Here is a 14,083-nt window from a genome sequence, read left to right on the forward strand (position 1 = left end):
GACTAGCACTAGAACTGTCTGCAAGGACACTCCAGAGACTCTGCAACCCTGAACGTTAGTTAGCATCAGGACGCGTTCGGGACGGGTGCACGTGGACACAAGACTGAAAAATCAGAAGCGAGGAGACAGGTTCCAAGACACCACTGACAACAGGAACATGAAAAGCACCCGACTGCTAAGAATAAATCTAACAAAAGGTGCGCACGGTGCTTAGAGAATAAAACGCCGTTCTGGGAGAGAACCCCAGAGCGACCCCCGCCCCGGGAGGTGCGGCTGCTCCGCCAGAGGGGAGGGCGCGGCGCCTTCAAAATGCTGCCTCCCCCTAAAGGAATCCGTGGCTTCAGGGCGACTCCACCACCTTCTACCAGGGATTCACGTGGGAATTGACACTGAGGCAGAATCCTGATGGGAGGAAACGGGGCTGGGCTTAGGCACCCACCCCACGTGAAGCTGGGCTCTCCAAGCCCCTGGGACACAGAAAGGGAGTGGAGCCCCCTCCCCAAACACACACAAGGGAGCCTGACTGGTCAGGGATGGTGGGGGGCAGGCGTGGTGCCCGGAGAACGCGGGCAGAGGGTGGGCCGTGTGCACTGAAATGAGAAGCACCACGCGAGAGCTGCGAGCTCAGCGGTGTTCAGGGGTCTTGCTCAGAACTTCGGCCAGGGGGACAGCCTCTCAGCCAGCTCTGAGGACCGTCCGGGAGGGGTGGGCTGCGGGGGGCCGGGGTACACGTGATTTGGGGGGAGGGGAACGTGCCGTCGCGCGCGCACCTCACCGGGAGGCTGCTGCTGGTCACGAGGGACAGGTCTCAGTTAATGACATTGGTGCTTTTCTAAGTGTGGAAAGATGCGAGAACCCGGGTTCATAAACTGCCTCCTGAAAACATCTCCCTCTCTGAGGGCCTGTTCGGCCTGTTCTCCCAGCGCACGGAGCGCCTCATTCCTGATCTCCGCCCTAGATTCCTTTCGGGGTGCATTGTGGGCAGAACCGGGCGGTGGGCTGCGTTCCTTTACAGCAGAAACAGCTGCACATCCCCGGAGAGTAAGTAACATGTAAGCACGGTCCTCCCTCCGCCCGCCACCGAGGGCCGGCTCTGCTCGTTGGAAGACCTCCGTCTGAGAAAGGAGACATTTGCGCTTGCAGGAAAAAACCGCAGGAGACTGATCAGAAAGCTATCTTGTCAGGGACCATTACGTAGTAAATGAGACGAAAACCCCACAAACCACAAAACAAGAGATTGATAAAGTCAACAAGAATAAAGTAAAACAAAAACAAAAAACCTCTCCGCATCAAAAGAAGTTGTGAGCGAAAAGTCAAGCCGTCTCTCGGGAGGAGAGATTTGCAGCACACATCACTGATGAAGAGTCAGCAGTCAGCCCTCTGCGTCTCGGGGTTCGACCAACCTCGGGTTGAAAATACTCAGAAAAAAAAATTCCAGGAAGTTCCCCAAAGCCAAACTTGTGTTTGCTGCAAGCCAGCAACTTTTTAAGTAGCATTTACATTTATTTACAACTCCTTTCACAGCATTTGCATTGTGTCAGGTATTGTGAGCGATCTACGGATGATCTGAAGTACATGGGAGCACGTGTGAAGGTTATCTGCAAAGACTTTCACGGAGGGGATGTCAGCGTCCCGGGATCTGGGGGTCTGTGGGCCCCTGGAGCCAGCGCCCCGCGGGTCCTGAGTCGGGCTCTGTAAGGAACTGTTGGGTAGCATGAGGAAGGCAAGCAACTGAACAGAAAAAAGGGCCAAGCTGGGAGCAAACGGCACCCAGAGGAGAGAGCCCGAGGGGTCACGGCCAGTGGGAGATCCAGTTTAAACCAGCACAGAGCCAGTTCCAACCGAATCGAGGGACCGAACACAGATGTCAGGGAGGGAAGGAACGTTCGTCCCCATGGAAGAATGCAGCTAATAAACACAGGGGGTGGGGGACAGAACCAGAAGAATTCCATTTGCAACCATGACAGTGATCCTTGACGGAGGCCAGGGTCATCGCTGGCTGCCGACACGACGGGGTGGAAAGCCGGCGGAGCACCGGAGACGCCGTCTCCAGGTCCCCCGGCCCAGGGCGCCGGCCGGCAGAACGCGTGGCCCGCGCAGGAGGAGAGGGGCGCTGCTCCAGCCGGGCCGCCGCCGGAGCCTGGGCCCGGCCAGCCTCTCGCGGCTCCGAGGGGCCGCACCGGAGAAGCCGGGCTCTGAGCACAGTTGTATGTCTTGTCAGAACAAAGGACATCAAACAAGTCAGGCGTACATTCCTTCAGAGTTTCAAGAAGAAACAGGCCAGCACGTACACAGTGAGTCAGCGCGGCCTTGGTGCCTGGGAAGGGCGTTTCATCAACAGAGGACCCGCACTGGGGCCCCGGGAAGGGAGGCGCTTCGTCTTTATTTTTAACACGGACAACATAGTCAACATACTCTTCTCTTTAATGATTAAAGCAGATGGACAGTGTGTGTCTGTTGGGCCACAAACAGGCTGTTTCAGCATAAACTTCACGTCCCCTCACGTACGGGCCAGACTGCCTTCCCCACGCCTGGATACGTGCAAACGCCTTCTCTCAGTTTCCCCTCTGATTATAAAGGTTTCGATAGGAAGCATTGATGATCCAAAAATCTGCCCCCTGATGCCAGGACTGGTCCTGCCCCCACGGAGGCTGCCACATCCCTCGGTGCCAGGCCTCCTGATTTGGGTCGCTCCTTTATGTGGGTGCAGACATTCGCCTGGTTCCCCGTGTCGCGGGGAGCTGGGGGCGGGTCTGTTCAGACACAGCGAATGAGCATGGGGGCGGGGGGAGACGTTCTGCAGGCGACACACTTCATCAGTTACCCTGAATGTTCCACACAAACTTGTAACACGTGTTTTTAGCAGTAGGCTGAAAGCAAGCGGTGGACATGCCGTGAGTAGGCTGATAGGAGAAGAATGATAAGTACCTGTTATGAAAATAGCAATCACCTGTGAAGCAGGTGGAAAAAATGCTTATTCCAGGAGGGAGCCACCTGAACAGCTCCCTGGTCCTCTTACAGCTTGTAACCAGCTTGCCTCGGGGGCAATTCTTTCTAGGGCTGTCTCAGCTTCCCTAGAGGTTCTGATCTACGGGCCGCAGGCAGTGTGGGCAGCGGTGCAAACGCGCCTCGGCGTCTGGCGGGAAGGAAGCCCAGGGCAGCCGTGTGCTCACCCAGCACCTGGGCCGAGGGGCTTGGGGACGTGTCACGCCGCAACCCACGATGCGGTCCCTCCAGCGGTCGGACCAGTGGTGGCCAACACACGTCGGAGCACCTGCCTGTTTACAGACACTCCTGCCCCAGGAGTTAAGATTCCCGAAAGACCTGGCCGCCAGGTCTCCTGGAGTCCTGCTAACCTGGGCCTCCTGACTCGGTGACAAAGAGAGAAAGGAGGTTCACCTGCTTCCTGGTGTCCTGACGATGGGGCAGTGGAATGTCCCAGTAAGCATAAATCCATCTGCCCGCTGTGAAGACACCGGCGCGCCCGCCCTTGGGGAGGTGGACCATTTCCAGCACCACACGTGAAGACAGGACCCGGGGGAGGGAGGCAGTCCCTCCCACAGCATTCCCATGGACGGCCTCATTAATTGGAAGTTTTGCTGACATGGTGTTAAACCACGGGTCATTTCTCTTGTAGTCTTGCCAAAAGCCATCTGTCCGGTATTTGACACAAGGGGGCTGCTGACATAATTTACTTGTGTTTTTCTCTTTAAGACATTTGTTAATTAAGTAGGGGACAGAGTGCGTGGGGGCTGTCCCTCGGGTAACTTTCCTCCATCCCTGAGGACCGAGGGTCGTATCGGATGAGGGGTGGACACTTTCATTTGCTGAAGAATTTGAACCTGAAAGGTCAGGCCAGGGGCGGCCAGTCGAGGTGAGCGGCGACGTTAGGGACGGCTGAGAGGCCGGTGTGGGTGTCATGAGGGGTCTGTATCAGTCTTGTACTGACCAAGGAATCTGATGACAGGCCCCAGGAGCTATGCCTGGTGACGCCTTTACCAAAAAACATTTTTTTCCACACTGACATTGGGGCGAAAGTGTAGCTAAAACAGTAACTTTCAGTTTTGATAAGGAGACCAACTTTTGGTAAACAGCACAACTGAAATTAGTAGGTTGGGTCTGACAGGCCTGGTCCAGATGCCAGGGCCAACTGGCCACCATGTTGGCGTCTACTCCTCACACGGGCCTGACGGCCGTGCTGGGGAGAGTCTGAGGTCGGCAGTACCCACAGCAGGTCTGTCCGACGCAGAGGCCCCGTTTAAGTGGGACATATGAACCCCAAGGTTGATCCCCTGGAGCGCCCCCGTGCGCGAGCTGGTAACAGCGCCTGACAAGGGTCCTCCACCCAGGCCGGAGAGCCTCTTCAACGAGGCCTTCTCCAGCGCGCAGCCTCCCGGGTGCCGGTGCCGGAGCGTCTGATCTTCATCCAGAGACGGCTCACTGGAGTCAGATTCAGAAACAAGCGTGGAACGGCCTCCTAACAATTCACTTAAACTTTATAATAATGTAACATAGTAACGAGGTGTCATCTGGGAAGAGAATCTTAGGCGGAAAATACCAAACCGCAAAGACCCATAAAGCTATATTGCGGAAACATAATTTTTCCTCTTTAAAATTATCCTTATTTCTATCAAATACAGTCAAATTAAGACTCATTTTGTTTGCAAAATAAATCCGGTTTCAATAAACTCGGCCTGATTATTTACGTAAGTGTAGCTGAACACACAGGGTCTTCCATGGCACTTTCACTGAAGCGTAGTTGATTTACAGTATTATGTTAATTTCAGGTACACAACATAGTGAGTCAATATTTTTACGGATTATACTCCATTTAAAGTTATCACAAAATACCTCCCTGTGCTGTGCAATGTATCCTTGCTGCTTATCTACTTTTAACATAGTACTTTGTGTCTAAAATTCTATACCCCATCTCACCCCTCCCCGCAGCCCTCTCCCCACTGGGAACCACTAGTTTGTTCTCAGTACCTGTAGGTCTGTTTCTGTTGTGTTGTACACAATCATTTGTTTTATTTTCAGATTCCATACATGAACAATAACACAGAGTATTTGTCTTTCTCTGTCTGACTCCTTTCACTAAGCATAACGCTCTCTAGGTCCTTCCACATTGCTGCAAATGGCAGAATTCCGTTCTTTTTGATGGCTGAGTAGTATTCCATTGACAGCATAGACCACATCTTCTTTGCCCATTCATCCACTGATGAACACTTGGGTTGCTTCCATATCCTGGCTGTTGTAAATAACGCTGCTGTGAACACTGGGATGCAGGTGTCGTTTCAAATTAGTGTTTCTGTATAATTGGGGTATACACCCAGAGGTGGGTTTGCTGGATTGTGTGGGAGCTCTGCTTTGCATGTTTTGAGGAACCTCCACACTGTTTTCCATGGCGGCTGCACCAATGAGCGGCAGGTGAGGGCCCCCCTTTCCTCCACATCCTTACCAGCATCTGACATCTGTATCCTTTTGGATGGCAGCCGTTCTGACAGGTGTGAGGTGGTATCTCTTTGTGGTTTGGATTTGCACCTCCCTGGTGAGCAGTGATGTTGAGCGTGTTTTCACGTGCCTGTTGGCCATCTGTGTGTGTTCTCTGGAGCTACAGTCTCTTTTAAATTGGCTTTGCTGAAGGAACTCAAGTTGAACTATTTATGAAGGATCTCAGACTGAACCTCTAAAAGACCGCACAAGGCCAGGAAAGCCACACCAAGGACTTGCCATTCGATTCCACCTGCGACTTCTACAGAGGTAGGCGGCTTTCTCTCTTCTCGGGGTCCAGAATATCGTCTCGAGATTCTTGCATCTGCCAGAAAGTGACCCTCCTTATTCACCTGGAAAGGCTGCTGGGAACCCCAGTTTCCAAATTCTAGAGGGTTTGGGTAGAGAGAAAAGATAAATGCCTCAGTACTGTTTACAAATGTGCAATTTACCAAATTGCTGTTAAGTCATGGTTAGCTGAAGGAGAAATAGTCTCTTACATCTGGAAAACAGAGTAAAAGCCAGTGATACTTCAGACAAAAAGTCATAAAAATTATAATCCTGTTTGTTAGTTCATTCAATGCCATGTGATTAATTTTTGTTCTGAGTCCAGGTTTTCTATTAGTTCCGTCGACCTTGCCCAATGATTGAGGACGGTGGTGACTGATAATTCCAAGAAGTTTGTAAGGTTTTTGTTAAGGCTCGTCTGATTTGCCCAGTGAAGTGGGTGCCTTGATCACTGGAGAGTGTGGAAGGCGAACCCCAAGCAGAAAACACATTTTCTGACAGTTTCTTTGTTGTCGTGAGGGCGGCAGCCTTGCAGCACTGGAAGTCTTTAGCCCATCAGACAGAACAAACAAACAAACAAACAAAGTGGGATTTTTCCAGGGAGCCAGCAAGAGCCAAACGGCCGTCTTGGGTTTCCCACAGACCCAGCTGTTGATCGAATTTACAGCCCCCGTTTACCCAACGTCACTTCTCTGATTTAGGAGCAGACAGTTGCCATGTTACAAGGACATCAGGGCGGCAAGTCTGACAGTGAGGGGCTAATTTTTGGTAGGAGCAGAATGGCCTTTATCTGCAGGGCCCAGGATCCTGACCGACCCCGTGGGTGCTGTTTGTGCACCAGCCGGCAGGCCCTTGCCTCACACTGGAGCTCAGCGCCTCAGAGCGAGGCGCGGGGCTGCGGGCGGCAACGCGTTAGGTCGGCGCGTGGAAGACGTTCAGAAACTGCGTGTGACTTCTGGAACACTTACAATGCATATTTATACAGACATGACGTACAGAAGGCTTAATGGCACTTTTCAGTTTACAATGGTACCCATGTAACTTAACACGCCCAGTAAACCAGAAAGAGAGAGAGTTGAATCTCTCTCTTCAAAATGCTCTCCTTTCCCGTAACAAAATGCATTTCCATTTCTCATACCTGTTTTTAATTGAAAACATACATCCTACTTCCCTTGTATAATGAAATGATTGTCTTATTTTTTTTAGTAGCTTTGATTACAGATACGATATAACTCGAACCCTTGAAAAAAAAACCTGAATCTCTAGCAAGAACCAAGAAGCAAGCAGCTGTGAACTGTTTCTCGTGTCAGCATTTCCTGGTCGGCAGACTTACGAACGTATTTCATAACTTCCAGAAACATACGTTTTTTTTCATAGTGTAATTGCTTCCCTCGATGTGGTGTAAGACCTGTGTCCAATAAATTCAAACATCTTTACTTTTTCTCTAATAAGAAAGCAAAGTAGAGAAACGCCGACTTGCTTAGCAATGAATCTTTTAGCGTTTTCTCTTAATAGGAAATAACCTAGGTTTTCAGTCACTTCTCGTTGTCTCATTTGATTTAGCAACACTAACGTTTCAAGTTACCAAAGCCTGGGGAAAGTGCCTTTAGGTAGACAGACCATAAAACGTAATTACTCTTGAAGAGCGTCCCTAAAAACGTGTATCCCGTTTCTCTCTCTTTCATTACTTGTGGAAATGCCATCATATCAAGGTAGATTTCTTGTCGACAAATTTCGTAACAGGGAGACAACATTTTGTAACACGAGCTTATTGGCTTTCAGCAGAGCGAGGCACAATGAGAGCCCTGTCCCCCGCGGCGGGCTGCGCGGGCGCGTGCGAACCGCACCAGCAGCGTGAGTGTATTTGTAAAGCAAAGGATTAACCCTAGATGATGTGATTCTTCTAAAATTTGGGGTTAGATTTTTGTTACATTTAGAAACATTTGACTGTAAGTCAAATAAATAGAGCTCTTTTACAACTTAATTTTGATACCGTCACCCACAGGTAGAGCCAGCCTGCGTTTCTGACAGACACCCCAGCACGTACACATCCAGAGACACAGAGATCTCACAGTTTCCCTGCTTGAGCTTTGAAAGTTTCCCCTTTATTTATTTATTTTTTTTTCAGTTTTAGGTCCCACACGTTGAGCCAAGGCTGGAGTCTCCGGCAGTGTGGGCTGTGTTTGCATTTCAAGGACAGAAAAGGATTTACAGCTTCAGGCTTTCTCCTAGGAGCTCTTTTGTTCTCTGGGGGTCAGGATTGTGAAAAGATGTTTTATCAAGCTAGCGTTCTTTAACTGCACGTGCAAAAAATCCATTTGGGAACATCGTCAAGAGCCCATCCGGGCCATTTCGGGGACAGACACGGGTCAGCTTCGCACCCGCCGTGGAGGCAGCCGGGGTGGCGGTGGGTGCTGCCCACCTGGGAACCGCGAGGCTTTGGAAGCACAAGTTCCCACTTTTTTTTTTTCTAAGTTTCGTTTTAGTATGAAGTACAAGTCCTCTTAATTTTAAGCCACATTCCAAAAAAAAACAGCCGGCCAACTCAGTCCACTCCAGAGTTCCTTCTAGACCTTTCCCGCCTAGAAACCCCCCCCCCCAGGCCCTCTGCCCAGGAAATGCCCAGCACCCCCTCAGGACGCCGCCACTCAAGGTAACAGTCCAAATCAAAGCTGGGTGCCACCGCCTCACACGAGGAGACCCAGCATTTCAGGCAAAACTCCCCGCACACCTGGAGGCTGCTGAAAAGCGGGGTGGCTGGGGGCGGGCGGTGGGGGGGGCCCAAGGGGCCTGCGCCTGGTCCAGAAGGCTGGTCCCAAGGAGACACCAGGTGACCTCAGGTGGGTTTTTCTAGAGCCCTCCCAACTACACCGGGCAATGACAACAGAAATAGTCAGTAAACAGTCTATAAAGGAATAAAGAAGAGTTTTATTTGGGCCAAACAGACTAGCCCCGAAGCCAGCCTCTCAGATGGCCCTGAGGAGCTGCCCCAGAGCAGCACGGGTTTCGGCACAGTTTAATATCCCGTCAGAACACAGAACCTCAAACAAGTCAGGGCTGCTCTCCTTCAGGTTTCAGAAAACACAGACCTGCACGTCCACAGCGAGTCAGAGCGACCTTGCTGCCTGGGAAGGGGGCTTGTCATCGAAGCAGGACCAGCACTGGTGTCCCAGGAAGGGCGGCATCTCATGTATATTTTTAACGCGGACATTCTTTACTTCTGATCAATGTGCCCTTTTCTTTAATAATTAAAGCGGGTGTACCAGGCTGTTTTATTTAGCATAAAATTCAAGTTCAATCAGAATGACTTCCCCAGACCCCGATGTGCGAAAATGTCTTCCATTATTTGCAAAGTTCAAAGGGTGCCTTGGAAACAGAGGAAACTGGTGGACCACAGCCGCGCCTAGGGGTCCTTCCTCGTGTCACCGACAGTGAGACAAACAGGCACGCGCCCCTGGCGTGACGTGCACTGAGGGCGCGGCACCACGGAAGCCACGTTCTGGCCCCAAAGTTCAACCCGCGTCTGATCATGAAGACACGGCCCCACAAACCCGACTGCAGGACCCGCTTCCAGACAAGCAGCCGAGACTCTTCAAAGCTGCTGCTGATCTAAAAGCCAAGGGGAAAACAGTGGTGGCCTGATCCGGGTGAAACGAGAAAGGCGCAGGAGCGCTAAGCGCAGTGCGCTGCCCCGATGCCAGGAGGCCCCGCATCCGTGGTGCTGGGCCGGAGCGAGGTCGGGGGGCATCCTTGTCCCTGATGTCTCTGCATCTTCCTCTCGAGGCTCAGCAGGGAGGCGCTGCTCACACGTCCCTGGAGGAGGCACATGGGGGTGGCGTCTGGGAGGAGCTCGGCCGCATCTGGGCAGCTAATCCAGGTCCCTGCGGGGGATCACAGAAAATCAGAGCCGCCCCAAACCTTCGCCCAGGGGAGCCACGTGGAGGTGTATCCGTGGCCGGAGTGGACACAGTCAAAACCATGACCACAGCTGCACGTGCCCCTGGCAGAGTCTCCCAGACACAGCGCGGGCAGCGGCGAGAAAGGCGAGAAAGGGGAACACAGGGTGATGTTGCTTCCATAACACGTTTCAACACATGGAAACAAGTTCTGTGCCCCAGGTGCGAGGCGTCCCCGTCTCAGATGGACAGTCCCCTGCGGCGGGGGAGGGGCTCTTCCGTGAGGGGTCACCCGGGGAGCACAGCCTGGTCGGGTGTCGGGTTTCTTAGGCCAACGGCTGGGTGGGTAGGTGCAGGTTTTTCCGATTTTTATTTATGTTGCTGGTGTGTCTTAAACGGTTCATGATTGTTAAACGTCAGGGGAAGGACATTTGCTGAAAGGCAGCTCTTATTTCTGAGAACAAAACATAACAAAAGCTCAATAAACTATAGAAAATTATAAATAAGCACTTCCTTTATCTACCCGTGATGGTGGAACACCGAGGCGCTGCAGCCCGAGGCAGGAACCAAGCAAGGATGCCTGCTTTTACCATTACTGTGCGGCCCTGGTCTATAAACTGAAGACAATGCAAAAGCTGTAGCACGGAAATCAGATGTGCAGCTTCTGGAAAGGAGGGAACCAAAACACCGCATTCCTGGGGGCCCCCAGAGAGCCAGCGGAAGAGCCTTCAGAATGAATGAGAGAGTTCAGGAAAAGTAGCCAGATGCAAAATACATATTTTAAATCAATGTTTTCTAGTATTTTCTAGCAACCACGGGTTAGGAGATAGAGTCGAATTTTCTTAAAAATTTCATTCTCAGACAAAAGGGAAAAAAAACAAACATAAAAATACTGAGCAAAAACCCTCTTCAGAAATGTTCAGAGTCTGTCAGAAGAAAACGAGAACGTTTGCTGAGAAATATAGAACTGAAATTTGAAAAAGAAAGAAACAAAGGGGAAAAAAACACATCACGTTCTTGGGGAGGCAGTTTGCACACCTCAGATGTTCCCAAATTAGCGTAACGCACAGGTTTGTCAGATTTTCAGAATTCTGATAGGGCTTATTTGGGGGTGAGGGGTAAGCCAAGGGCGGGGGGTTTGGCAAGACGCAGCTAACACTCACACAGGAGGAGAAGCAGGCAGGGACAGCTAAGACACTGTTGAAAATTAAGAGCAGATTTCAGAAGTGAAGGCAGGAACACGGGCGCACACAGAGCGCTCCCGCAGACCTGCGGGCTGGCAGAGCTGCTGTCCCTCTGTCTTCTGTCGTTGTCGCAGCAGCCCAAGGAGGTAAGCGCCCTCCTCACTTGCGTTTCCAGAAGTGCAACCTGAAGCCCAGAGTGGGCGAAGCCGAGTCCCAAGGCCGCACAGCTCCTAAGAGTGGCCTCAGCTGTCGGCCGTAAATCGTAGCCCCCGTCGCCCGCTGTCGGCTGCTGGACAAGTTGTTCCAGCTACAACGTTTGTCAGCACGATGCCACGAAACCGGAAGGGTCTGGGAGCAGCACAGTCAAAGGTGGGCGGCGGCAGGGCCCCTCACAGAGGAGGCAGAGAAAGTCAGAAACGTGCATATGAAAGGAGAAAAAGACAATGAGATTTTCACCCCACGCCGAACACCAAAACACGTGCTAGGAGAATCAGAGGTCAATATGTTAAAAAAAAATGTTAAAAATAAAACTGGAGAATGGGGAGGGTATAGCTCAGGGGTGGAGTGCGTGCTTAGCACGCACAAGGTCCTGGGTTCAGTCCCCAGCACCTCCATTAAAAAAAAAAAACAACTAGAGAGAGACGCAGGCGCCTGTTTGCCCGCTTTCCCGCCAGGGAGCACTCCTCTGAGCTCACGGGCAGCGCGAGCTCACGGAACAGAGGGAGATGCTCAGGAAGTTCGTTCCTTACTCCTGTTAAGTTTCAGTACAGCAAAGAGAGTTCACCAAAATTAAAAGGCGGAATCTGCTTCTGGCCAAGATGGAGAAACAGAAACCAGATTTATCCTCCCGCCTGAAACAACCAAAAAAAAAAAAAAAATCAAAAAAGCACAACAACAAATATGTAAATACATAAAACCACGTATTTTCCCAGACAGTGGACACTGGGCAGTGAACTGCAACAGTCCCCAGGAGACGAGCCCTGTCATGGTCCGACTTGCTTCCTCGAGAGATTTCCAGGGCTCAGTGCAGGACGGGGGAATTGAGGGGGAGCCCAACAGAATCCCTGAGCTAATGAGAAAGAGCTGAGGGTCTAGGGGGACCAAGGCAACAAGAGGTCATAGGTCACAGAATCGGAGAGGGGAGCGTGCACAGGCGGCCCTGCAGAGGGAGCACTCGAGCACTCAGCTGAGTGAGGACCAGAATGTACCTGGGGGGAAACTGTTCAAGGTCAGAAGAGAACCGTTCCCTGCAAGGGCTGGAGGGACCAGCGCCCGCTGCTCACACAGGGCTGGGAATGGGGTCTGTTCCCATCAGTCAGACTAGAAAGGTGGACAAGGCACGGGGCCCAGGGTGCTCGGAAAGGTCTTGCCTCAGCAGTGGGAACAGCAATCCCGGAATGGGGCCCTGGGTCAGACCCGCCTTACCAGTCAGAAAAACAAGACCAGAAAGAACAAAGCCGTGCCCAGGTAACTTAACAGCAGCCCAGAACAAAGCCCCAGGGTATCTGTAGGAATATAAAGATATCCTGCACCAACTAAGGGAAAACTCACAATGCCTGGCATCTGATCAAAAATCATCAAACAGACAAAGAAGCAGGAAAAAGCCGTAACGAGGAGGAAAGTCAGTCAGTCAGGACCAACGGTGACAAGCTGACGCCATAAACCAAAACCTCGTAAAACACCCACCAAGTGACAAAACAGGGTCAGAGCCGAAAGGCCAGCAAAGAAGATACAATGGGTTACAAAGGACCCTTGCTGAGGCAAAAGGAGACCGAAGAAGAGGAAACAGAGGAAAAAGAGTCAGGACAAGCAGGATGTGCGTGAGCGCCTACGTGTGACTGGTCTAGACCCCCCCCCCCCCCGTTAGGAGGCAGAGGTGGTCAGACACGGTTAAGAAAGCAGAACCTGACTAGGTGCTGCCTACAAGAAACACACTTTAAATGTAAAACCACACATAGGTTAAACGGAATGACGGCCTTTGAAATACACGTGAAGCCAAACACGGTGAAACTCAAAGGAGACAATGCCATTTGCGGCAGCATGGATGGACCTGGAGACCGTCGTACTGAGTGACGTCAGTCAGACAGAGACAAAAGTCACATAATAGCACTCATACATGGAACCTAAAAAAAAGTGGCACAGATGAACTTACTCACAAAACAACAAGAGGCTCTCACACGTAGAGAACAACCTTACGGTCGCCAGGGTGGAAAGGGGTGGCCTGGGAGTTTGGGACGAGCAGACACAAAGTGCTATGCACGGAAGAGACAGACAACAGGCCCCGCCGCACGGCAGGGAACTCTAGTCAACGGCTTGTAATCACCTGGGATGGAAAGGAAGATACAGACACAGACACAGCGCGGAACCGCTGTGCTGTGCACCGGGAACTAACGCAGCACTGTAAACCAGCCACACTTCAATTTAAAAGGAGTTTCACAAAACTGAAAGGAGAAACAGACAAACCTACAGTTACAGTCGGAGAGTTCAATACCCCTCTCTCCATAATTAATGGGACAAGCAGGCAGAAAGTCAGCAAGAATGCGGGAGACGTGAGCAATGCTGCCAAGCGGCTTGACTTGATTGACGTTTATAGAACACGCCACTCAAAGACACATTCTTTCCAAGTGCACGTGGAACATTTACCAATACAGACCATGTTCTGGGCCATAAAACAGGACTTAATAGGTTGAGAAGGATTCAAATTACATAAATTATATTCTTTGACCATAATGGAATTAAATTTTAACTCAGTAACAGCAAGATCCTTGGAAAATTCTCAAGTATTTGCAATTTAAATAACACCCTTCTGAATAATCCTTGAGTCAAGGAAAAATCGAAAAGGAAATTAGGAAGTGTTCTCAACAGAATGAAAATAAAAACACAACACACGGGAACTTACCGAAAGCTGCTACGGCAGGACGCAGGGTGAAATTTCCGCCGCCAAGTGCCCGTACTGGGCGATGAGAAAGAACTCAGATCCGTGACCCTGGCTTCCAGCTTAAGAAAAATAGGAAAAGAAATGCAAATTAAACCTAAAGAAAGCGTGAGAAAGGAAACAAGAAAGACGGAGTAAAAGCCTGTGCAACAGAGACAGAACAGCAATAGAAAGAAATTAGGAAAATCAACCCAAAACTTGTTTCTTTGAGAATAGCAGTAAAAATGGATAAATCACTAACCAACCTGAGCAGGAAAGAGGAAACTAAAACCAGCACTATCGGGAATGAG

At 50.9% G+C, this 14,083-nt stretch overlaps 1 long non-coding RNA gene across 7 annotated transcripts in view; it reads right to left on the reverse strand.

The window, feature by feature from the left end:
- Positions 1-8,686: 8,686 nt before the first annotated feature.
- Positions 8,687-14,083, reverse strand: part of LOC141578796 (uncharacterized) — a 33,292-nt gene continuing 27,895 nt past the window's right edge. For 6 of the 7 annotated variants that reach the window (XR_012509471.1, XR_012509473.1, XR_012509467.1 and 3 more), the window contains 2 exons: positions 13,758-13,855; positions 8,687-9,659 (listed from right to left, as the gene is read on the reverse strand). This is a non-coding gene — a long non-coding RNA (uncharacterized LOC141578796). Of the gene's footprint in view, positions 10,129-13,757; positions 13,856-14,083 lie in introns of all 7 variants that reach the window. The other variant, XR_012509472.1, reaches the window with a different exon arrangement.

The sequence above is a fragment of the Camelus bactrianus genome, chromosome 10, assembly GCF_048773025.1.
Source record: "Camelus bactrianus isolate YW-2024 breed Bactrian camel chromosome 10, ASM4877302v1, whole genome shotgun sequence".
NCBI classification, from domain to species: Eukaryota; Metazoa; Chordata; class Mammalia; order Artiodactyla; family Camelidae; genus Camelus; species Camelus bactrianus.